At 38.2% G+C, this 10,204-nt stretch overlaps 1 long non-coding RNA gene across 1 annotated transcript; it reads left to right on the top strand.

The window, feature by feature from the left end:
* Positions 1-5,105: 5,105 nt before the first annotated feature.
* On the top strand, positions 5,106-6,600 carry LOC107037173. The gene is made up of 2 exons (XR_001460810.1): positions 5,106-5,569; positions 5,897-6,600. It is a non-coding gene; the product is annotated as an uncharacterized LOC107037173 (long non-coding RNA).
* Positions 6,601-10,204: the final 3,604 nt, after the last annotated feature.

Genomic DNA, 10,204 nt, shown 5'->3' with positions numbered 1-10,204 from the left:
ATTGTTACCATGAATGAATAATGACACCTTCTAATGACATCAGTGAATTATTCATAAGCTAGACGCGAAATCGCCATAATGTAACAGTTGTCGTCTGATGAGACTTCATTGTTGGATCGGAACTTCGTTGAGAAGTTCAGATATGGCTCACACATCCCTGTCCACTGGAACATATATCACATTCAACTTGAAGTATTTGACGCTCAGTGGTAAGCCACTACCCTTCTATGGGAGAGAACTCTCCCATGCTCTGAAGAAACTGGTGATTTGCCTCAAACACATGAGCAATCAATAACCAAATGGTCAATCAGTTTGAGTTAATATATTCATTTATTCAATTTTCCATAAATTTTTCAACATTTGAGAGAGACTATCGTTTAATGATATTTCCTTTCCTATCTATATTTCAAAAATGTCGCTATTGTTTTAAGGTTCTCAGATTTTTTCAATGAAATTTCATCGACGAGCCAAGTCAACTTTAGTCTATTGACCACTTTACTACAAAAACAGTGTTCATAATCTGCAATAATCATTTCCTTTCAGCTCTTTACAGAGATAAGATCGTGTCAGAAACCATCAGACTATCAAAATTATTCACTATAGTATGGATACTAGACGCACTATTCTGTGAAATGTTTTTCTACTTAGAGTGTTTGAACGAGGATCGAAGAACACTCAATGATGTCTTAATCGGGTATATCAATGCCGAATGCTCTTTTGCGCAAAAACATTTTATTGCTGATGTTACAGTTATACTTGCTTAAGAAGTTTTGTTGAGACGTGGAATTTTTGGATCCTGTTGGTGACAGATTATTTGATGTTCACAGTCGTGACCTTCACTGTTATAGCGAACGACTGTTTGGTTATGTGCCTGACGTTTCATATTTCCACTCAATTGAAAATACTCAACTTTCGTCTAAGGAAATGTTGTCGGAGTTATATATATTCTGCTTTCAGTGAGATATCAGCGAGTGAAAAATCAAAAAATTTTGCGTGTTCCCAAATTGACATGGAGAAATTCAATTCAAGTCCAAATCAAGAATTGATCTATTGTATTCAACATTATCAACAGATTGCCCGGTAATAGTTCATTGGAAAATTTATACATATGAATTTCCGAGGTCTAATACGTGAACTAACGAGTTCTAGAATGGTGGACGTAATGCAAAGTGTGTACGGAATTATTCTATTTCCACAATTAGTTTCAAGTGTGGTAATGATATCCCTTACTGGAATCCACTTATTCGTTGTAAGTATTTCATTAATCGTAGGGTAGCCGTGAACATCAGCTGCATTATTTTTGTTCCTTCATTGCTAATTCTCTAAGACAAAAACAGTCAGCCTTAATAATCCCATTCCTGCTGGACAAACTATTCTGGCGCTGTTGAGCATTTTGTTCCAATTAGTTGCTTACTGCTGGGGTGGGAATACCATAATTTCTGAGAGTGATCTCATCAGCTCAGCGACATATAAATCGAACTGGTATAAGGCTGATAAGCAATTTCAGACAAACATGCTAATTTTTACAGCGATGACTCAAAATCCACTATCTCTGAGCGCTTTTAGCATTTTTGAACTTTCACTACCTACTCTGAAAAATGTAAAGAACTCTTGAAAACAAAATATGCTATGATTTCAATCATTTGCAGATTTTATTTCAATATCCAGTAAATCTGTTTTCTCATGTAGTGTATTACTCCGCATAGGTACTCGTTAAATCTTATTCAGCGATGGCGCTAGTAAAGAGAGCTAACGAATGAATGGACGATGGCAACTGTGACAATCGGTGACTTCCGTATTTTGTACGTAGACGAGTTCTAAATTATTCAAATTTACAATCGGAAGAAAAACATTGAAGATGTCCGGGTAGAAGTCATTAATGAATGCATCCCTTCTGTAGAGGAACTGGATATGAAGACAATAAATGTTGATAACTTTATGGTGGAACCCTATCTTCTCGTCTAATCTTTTCGAAATGTTGGAAAATCAACCGATACTATATGATGACTATGATGACCGTCGCATATCGAAAATTTTCACTATTCAATACCTGACACAGTCAGGAGCAAATATGTATGATTTAAAGTGTTGATTGTAAAATAGAACACATCGATCGCTGTTCATATTGTAAAGTATATATGCCCGTTGAATAATAAACAATAGTTTATTAAATACATTGCGGCAAAAAGAGTATCAACAAAAAGATACACAAAGAAGTGACGTCTTCGTGGACTAAGAACGAAGATAAAAGAACAGCGAGATAGTATATTGTGTCATAAGGACTGTCAGCGAAGCTTTGTAAGGAGTACTGTAAATTCGCACTAGTCACAAATCGACGCCACCGTTTACATTTGTGATCGCAACCTAGCTGTGGGAGCCATCAAGTGGTCTTTACACTAACTACTCTTAGCGGGCAACTAATGAGATTACTGGGTACTCCTTGATCTCATTGGTTGGGCTCCATGATTGGTTTCTTTCTAGGGATCTCATTGGTTGCCCCCTCAAGAGTTAGTTTAGAGGCCACTTGATGGCTCCCACATCTACGTTGCAATCGCGAATGACACATTAGTATATTATGTCATCAGGCGATAAAATGATTATCTGGCGAATGTGGCTTTATAATTCGAGCCGAAGGCGAGGATCGTGATCACAGGAGTCAGAAAATTGTTTTATCGCCTTGTGACGTACAATATTTTGTCTCCGGACCCGAAAAACGCGATTTAACCGAGGGAATCAATGTTAGAATTGCGGTTTTACGGTCTTAGGGACATAAAATAATATTTTATGCCCCAAGTACTGAGATCCGCGTTCTAACCGAAAAAAGTGAAGTTAAAATTCGTGGTTTATCTGTCCTCGGGACATAATATACTATTTTTTATGATATTTATGTGTACAATACTGCGTCTTCGTCCGTCGAAATAAAATAAAATATTCTAATAACCGAAAATTGCAAGCTTTTCGAAGTAATGTAAAAAATGCAAAAAAACTCGCCGAGGTAATTTACGTAAATTACGTCGGTAAAAAACAGTGTAATTTACCAATGTAATGTACATGCCCAACCCAGCCCCACAGAGGGTATCGGCTGTTACGTCCCAAGCTGGTGGTTTGCTCGTTCAGATGGCAGGTCCGTTGTCCATAGGGTGCTAAAGCACTCTGCTCCACAAGTGCAAGAATATTCGAAATAATTGTACACAGAACACGGATTTAATGCTAATGATAACTTTTCAAACGGTTCCACAACAGCAACTACTTGGTAAACTCTTGAAAATAAAAATTAAACTGAATATCGCTCTTCGACTATTCCGGTCCACGTAGGTAGTGGATCTCATCTTACACTTACTCTTAAAATTACTCTAAGTCTCGCTAGCTGCAAAGCTCTTCCCACAGAAAAGAGTATAGAGCTGAAAACAGCCCCCATTTGCGTTCACTAAGTGATTCTTGACGTACTAGTGGCTAATTTTTTTTTTATTCGATAGATATTGATACGTAGAACAAATTTTTCTACTGGTTTTTTGCATTTCAAGTGGGGCACATATAAGAAAAACACTAAAAAGGCCTTTGAAGGGGCCTTTTTCGCGATTTGTGAGGAAACGGTCAACTTTTTTCAATTTTTTATGAAATTCTGTTTTAAAGATTTCAATGAGTTTTACATTTTTTGTCTTTTGCATTTTTCGATTAATCACATCCTGAGCTCGTAATTTCAATTAGTTTATCAATGTTATAAAAAAATGAAAATACTAGTGGCTGTTTTTCTTACTAATCGATAGCTTTCGTTATTTAAATGAAAATAGTTTTCATCTGCTGAAAAAAAATTACACAAAAATGGGCTATTTTCTGGTGACACTAGCGGCGACCTTGAGCGATTTGGGCAATGTAGAAGCGGATCACTGGCGATGAGACCTCTGAAATATATGGCAACCCTGCTCCTCAGCCTGACCATACCGTAGGCGCGTATCGTCGCGACCGTATGAGAGTGGCCTTCGGTTTTACCCCCACTATTCCGAGTTCGTAGCTCCTACCATGGGAGTGGGGAGAATTCTAACCAAAACCGAAAACCATTCTGACATGGTCGCGACATAGCGGCAGCAACGAGGGGTTCCTTGAAGGGTGCACGTCACTCCGACTGTTTCTGCATAAATAAAGGACTTTTCTAGCGAATGAATTGGTTGAGAGTATGTTCGATAGTGTTCAGTGAAGACAACAAGTTCTTTTGTTAGTACGAGGGATCTTGAAACAGACTATTTGAGATGGATCAAGACGAAGGACGTCATGCGTCATACGTCAGAATGCGTTAAACCAAGGCAATGTTGGCGTAGCACGTCATGCGCCGCTCCTCCGAAACCAGAATGGGCCGAATCAAGGGAATGTTCACGTAGTACGTTATGCGCCGCTCATCAGAAACCAGAATGGGCCGAATCAAGGAAATGTCCGCGTAGTACGACATGAGCCGCCCATCAGACCCCAAAATGGGCCGAATCTAGATGGATTCTTCCACTTTGATGAGGTTCTTGACCTATTTCCGCCAATTAGGGGCATATTTAGCCGTCATTTCCGCCCCATTGATGCCGAAGAAGGTAAATCTGAAAAGAAAAAATAATTAATCCCCCACAGACGAAGAAAATAAAATGAAAAATCCTTGCACATTTGCTGTGAAATTCCAGTTTTCCTGCGCAATTCTCTGAATTGGATCATTTTCAGTAGAAAAAAAAATAATAGATTTTTTTCCAATGAAAATTTTTCGATTGCAATTCCTCAAAGTTTTTACCTTCACTTGAAATGTAGAAGGACTAAAAAAACCTTAAAAAACATGCGGAGGAATGTCTATATAAAAAATCTCAACAGAAAAATTTGAATAGAAAGATAAAAGTATTTTTTTTGTCAATTAATTTTGCTTATGTTTAAAAAAAACGTTTGCAATTGAGAAATTTGCACACGAAAAAATGAAATTCCGATAGAATTTCAAATAAAATTCTGCAGCTCATGCTTCGCGATTTCCTTTTCAATTTTTGCCAAATGTGCGAAAACATATTTATAATTCCATTCGTTCGATAAAATTTTTTTTCCATTCAGATAAAATCATTGAGGACAGTGCGGCCATATGTGACGTCTCCACCGACACTCACATCATCCTCCAATTATTCTCTTCATCGAGAGCTCTACCCGCACTCCCAACGAATGCGGGCACCTCTCAGAAACCAACTGCCAACAAAAGGAAGGATCCGACTGCTGCTGAGATATTCACACCAGCAAACCCCGCAATCTATGGTGCTGATACCGTGAGGGCACCAGTTATCGCACGAACCCCTGTTATCGGAAATCGAGCGCTCTAACGACGGAATTTGGCATTTATCAAATATAGCTAATCATCGACGGCCATTTAGCCTTGTCTCTTTGTCGAGTTGAATGAGTGGTCTACAAGTCACAATTTTTTTGAATATTGAAATAATTGTGTGTAATTAATACGAAGATATTTTATCTGACCGTCTGGTGACTGATGTGTTCGTCAAGTGTGATGTAGTAGGCGAAGGCTGAGTTTCCTGGAGGTTTCACAAGGATATACCAGCAAAATGTGAGTAGAAAATTGATTCGAATTAATTTGTATAGGTTGAGGGATAGATCTAGAATACATACACATCAAAAAAAGGAAGAAAATATTTTTTTTTATGAAAGAAATCACATTTCCGGAATCTGCAAGCCCCGAGTGTGGGCTACCGCAGTTAACGCACGGTCATTTATTCGCCTTCTAACCTCGAAAGATCCATTCTGTCAAGTGCCGGTATTCTCTTTGAAACGGTTTTTTTGTTAATCTTTTAATTATTTGATGATGAGAACAATGATGAAAATAAAAAACAAAATAGTAGAATCGAGAAATTGACCCACTTTTTCTATCTTCTAGGTCCACGCCTGAAAAAACGACTAAAACTAAAAAATCAAGATCACAATACAGCAAGGATGATTTACGAAGAGCTCTGGAGGCCGTGAATTCAGGGAGAACACTAGGAGCAGTGAGCAAAGAATACAATATTCCCAAGTCAACATTGTTTGATAAGAAAAGGGGGAAAACAGCACCTGAAATTATTCAACCAGGTCCTGAGTGTGTCTTGGGGGAAGTGTACGAAAAAAAGTGGCTCGTTCAATCAAGAAGGAGAAGATGTTGGCAGAAAAGCAGAAGAAGGAAGAATTGGCCAAAGCCAAGAAGAGGAGTCCCAGTATTGTGGCTAAAAAGAGAGGCATAAAAAGGAAAAAACCAGTGGAAAGTAAAATAAAAGGAGAGGAGCCCGATGTGGCCAGAAAAATTAAAAAGGAATTATTGGATGATAGCCTCGGAGAGGACAAAGATACCAACAGCCCCCCAGCAAAAATTCTTTCCAGAGAACAATAACGAATAAACCTTCATTATATTAAGTATTTGTACCTTATCATTGATTGATGTTAATTTTTAAAGGTTTATGACTGTTGGGAAAATAGTAAAACTATTGTACGTATGTATATTACGTACGTATATTAAATATTTGTACCTTATCATTGATTGGTGTTAATTTTTAAAGGTTTATGACTGTTGGGAAAATAGTAAAACTATTGTACGGATGTTTGTTATGAGTTATTTCCTCTATTTCTTTTGATCAACCTCTTGTAATTCACTTCGTCCGATAACTACATGCCTAGTGTCCGAGAACTGCAGTGGGTCGGTTTGGGGCGTCCGATCACTACCGACTGGGAACGGTGTTCAGTTTTCGTCAATATTTATTGAATTTAGTGGAATTTCGATAAAAATCTATCATTTTTGCAGTAAAAAAATATCAGACTTCACATTGAAACCATCAGACTCATTAATTAATGCATGAAACGCGAATGATCCATTATTAACTTGCAAATTTTTCTTAACCGTGCGATAACTGGTGCCCTCACGGTATTCAAGATAGGATATCATCATTTCAACCACGAGGTCTATATTTCCCAGTTGACAGACTTAACAAGAAACTTTTGGTCCTCGATCTTGAACATACCCTCTGCAATCCAAATGTGGCATCATTTCCCTCCGTCGAAGCGTGTCGGCCAAATTTATCCGGATTTTTACGCCGAGTATATCTTTATTATGAAATCGTCATTTGGTCCGAAAGGAGCAGGAACTGGACTGCTGCGACATTACGTGGACTGGGACTAATGAATTATCCCTTCTACAAAATTGCGTTTCAGTTGACAGCTCGCGAGATGGTTACAGTGGGAACTCAATATGGATTGGTCGACGTGAAACCTCTAGATATTATTTGGGAGAAATTTCCGTTGAAATATTCTGCTCAGAATACGATCATCGTTGATGATCACGAATGGAAGATCGCGATGAACCGCCAATCAGCTTACCACATCAAGCCCTATTCAATGAAGAATCGAAGAACAGACAAGGAGCTGATTACTCTCGCGAGTTATCTGGAGGTAATTGCCTCTGTGGAGGATTTCATGAACAATTCGCCACAGGAGTTGGAGAATCCCAGGAAAGATTTTATACAGAAGACCGGATGGGACGGTCGACGTGCAGGAAGATCGTGTCTGTTTGAGCATCAGGTGGGACGAGAATATAGTGAAGTTACAGAATCTTCGTGCGGTAGTCACTGGGGCGGAGGTCAAGACTCTGATCGAAACAGCTATTGGGTTTCCAGTTAAACAGCAGAAGTTGATTTACTCACCTATTCGTAAGTCTTGTTTTTTTATCTTCAATTGAAATCCTTCCATTTACTTAATTGTGTGAACGATCACGCACGAAGTTCGCAACCTGGCACCGGCACGGAGAGACACAGTCAATAAAAATTACGTATCTTTCCCGTAATTTCGAAGCGAAATGTGGTTGTAGGAAATTTTACGGGACTGTCACGGAATTTTTCCAGAGCGTTCGGTAGTTTTTATCTGAATCTCCTGTGAAAAATTACCATACCGTCACTGAAATTTTCTGAGTCGATTTCGTAATCGGCGAGCGAGTTGTGAATTCCGTAATTTTTACTGAATATTTCTCTCCGTGGGTGAATTATTTCTGCATTTTTTCATTTAGTTGAATAATGTAAGGACACAATTACGAATGTTTGAAATAAAATGGTAAAATACCGAGAAGAAATAGAACTGAGCATGTTCGTATCATGTACATTCAACCTACAGTTTTACGTGTCTCGAGAACCTAACTGACTACAGTTGATTCGCACCATCATGTGTGATTGAATTCTGATCATTCACTTGAAATTCTGTCATAACATCGTAACCTACGAGTTACAAAGGAAATAGTCGTGAGCTCTAACGACAAGAAAGAGTCAAGAGCCCATCACTATTAACCTAGCTGCTGATGTGATGTTAAACCCCAACAAACAAACAGCAAACAATTATATTGGATTTGTATTGAAATTCTATTAGTTTGTAGCTGATTCTATGGAAGCATTCCGCAGCTTTACTTTTATGGAAAATGTCCACTAAAACTATTTACTGGAAAAAAAGTTCATCTTTCTGTATAATTTTATTCTATTGAAACATTTTCTATAGAAACGCCTCGACATGAATTTTCCAAGTTTTTTCCTCTCTATCATTTTTTTGTTATTGAAAAAATCGAACAAAAAATTTAGAAACTTTGAATCCGTTATTGAAAAATCGAATTCGATTGATTTATTTTCTGTAGAATATTTCCATTAAATATTTCTATTGAACGAAACGCACGGATAAGCTGTGGAATTTTTCAATACAATCGGCGAGAAAACCAAGAGAAAGTTCAACAGAAATCCACTCGAATTTTCTAGCGAATTCACTAGGTTTTTCTATTAAATTTTTTCACACATGATTCTTTGAAGAAATTGTTTACGTCCCTTTTTCACGCCATCTACTGCAAGGGAATTTATGAAAATTCAGGGTATGATACGTCGATTCATGAATTGGTTATTTTCTGAATTTCGTAAATAAAAAATAATTGCGCTCTATTTACACAATTTTAAAAAAATTGTACCTCCATGTTAGGCAGAGGCAATGAGGCACAATAATGCGCGCACGCGCATTATTGCGCAACTAGAATAGGTTGATCTTTGGGGTGAGATTCTGCGCGTCGAGATACGCGGCAGCGTATCGGCCAAGGAAAATTTTTGACTCTGACTGTCCAACACCTCAGGCCGAGCGCTGTCGGAAGGGTTAGGCATCTGTCGATAACCACAATTTTTTACCTGACATTGTAAAAAACCCGCAATTTACGTAATGAATGTAAAAAATGTAAAAAACCAGCCGACATTACCTTTTATCGAAAACCGTGACGCTTCGCGAAGATTATACCTCGCGAGGGTGATAAGTCACGAGGTTCATACCTCGCCAAGATCACACGTCTCGAGGGTCACACCTCGTAAGGGTCATACCATGTAACGGATGAATTTTACAAGGGTCAATCGCATTATTTATTGATCTCTATTGAATTCGTCGCGTCATCTTTTGTCTTGATATTATCTTGTTTCATTCAGCATTCTTAAATGACAAAAGTATATAATTCAATTGTCTTTGGTAGCTTTGAATTCTTCAGAACAAAATGGTTTTTTTTCAGGTCTAACTGGACTTTTCCGGGACTCCAAATAATAAAGTGGAGAATCCGATAAAGCTCAATAGATAATGAGATTGACTTTCTCACAATGAAGATGACCTATGACTTTGGTCTTTTGCAACGTTTGACCCTGGTGAAATTTACTCTTTATGATGTATGAGGCTCATGTTGTTGAGTTTCTTAAACCGCGAATCGTACCACGTGATGTAATAGTGCATTATGTCACTAGGCGATGCAAGTAGTTTCTGACGAATGTGGCTTTATAATCCGAGCCTTGGTTTCTGTTTTTATGGAATTTGTATGTAGGCTACGACTCAACTGCAGTTTATTCATACTACTAATCAATCTTTTTTTTGCTTCAGCCCGACCACGACCCATTTTGAGGAATCCACTGATACGGGTGCCGTTTAGGCAAATGCTCTTTCGAGGCGGACGACGACGTAGACGACAGATTCATCGTAGGCAGGGAAATCCTTAATTTAAATTTTTTTGTAGCGTGGGAATTCAACCCTCGTTACTCACCTGAGGTGTATGGCCCACCCCAGGCATTCTTTTAAATAATTCGTTTCAACACTTCATCAGTGATCAGATCGAATATCATCGGAGGAATATTATTATTAACACTTTGAACGATCTACTTGCATTCTCTTC

Source organism: Diachasma alloeum, unplaced genomic scaffold, assembly GCF_001412515.2.
Source record: "Diachasma alloeum isolate Michigan unplaced genomic scaffold, Dall2.0 Dall_scaffold_00214, whole genome shotgun sequence".
Classification (NCBI taxonomy): domain Eukaryota; kingdom Metazoa; phylum Arthropoda; class Insecta; order Hymenoptera; family Braconidae; genus Diachasma; species Diachasma alloeum.
This window is presented reverse-complemented; position numbering and strand designations above follow the sequence as displayed.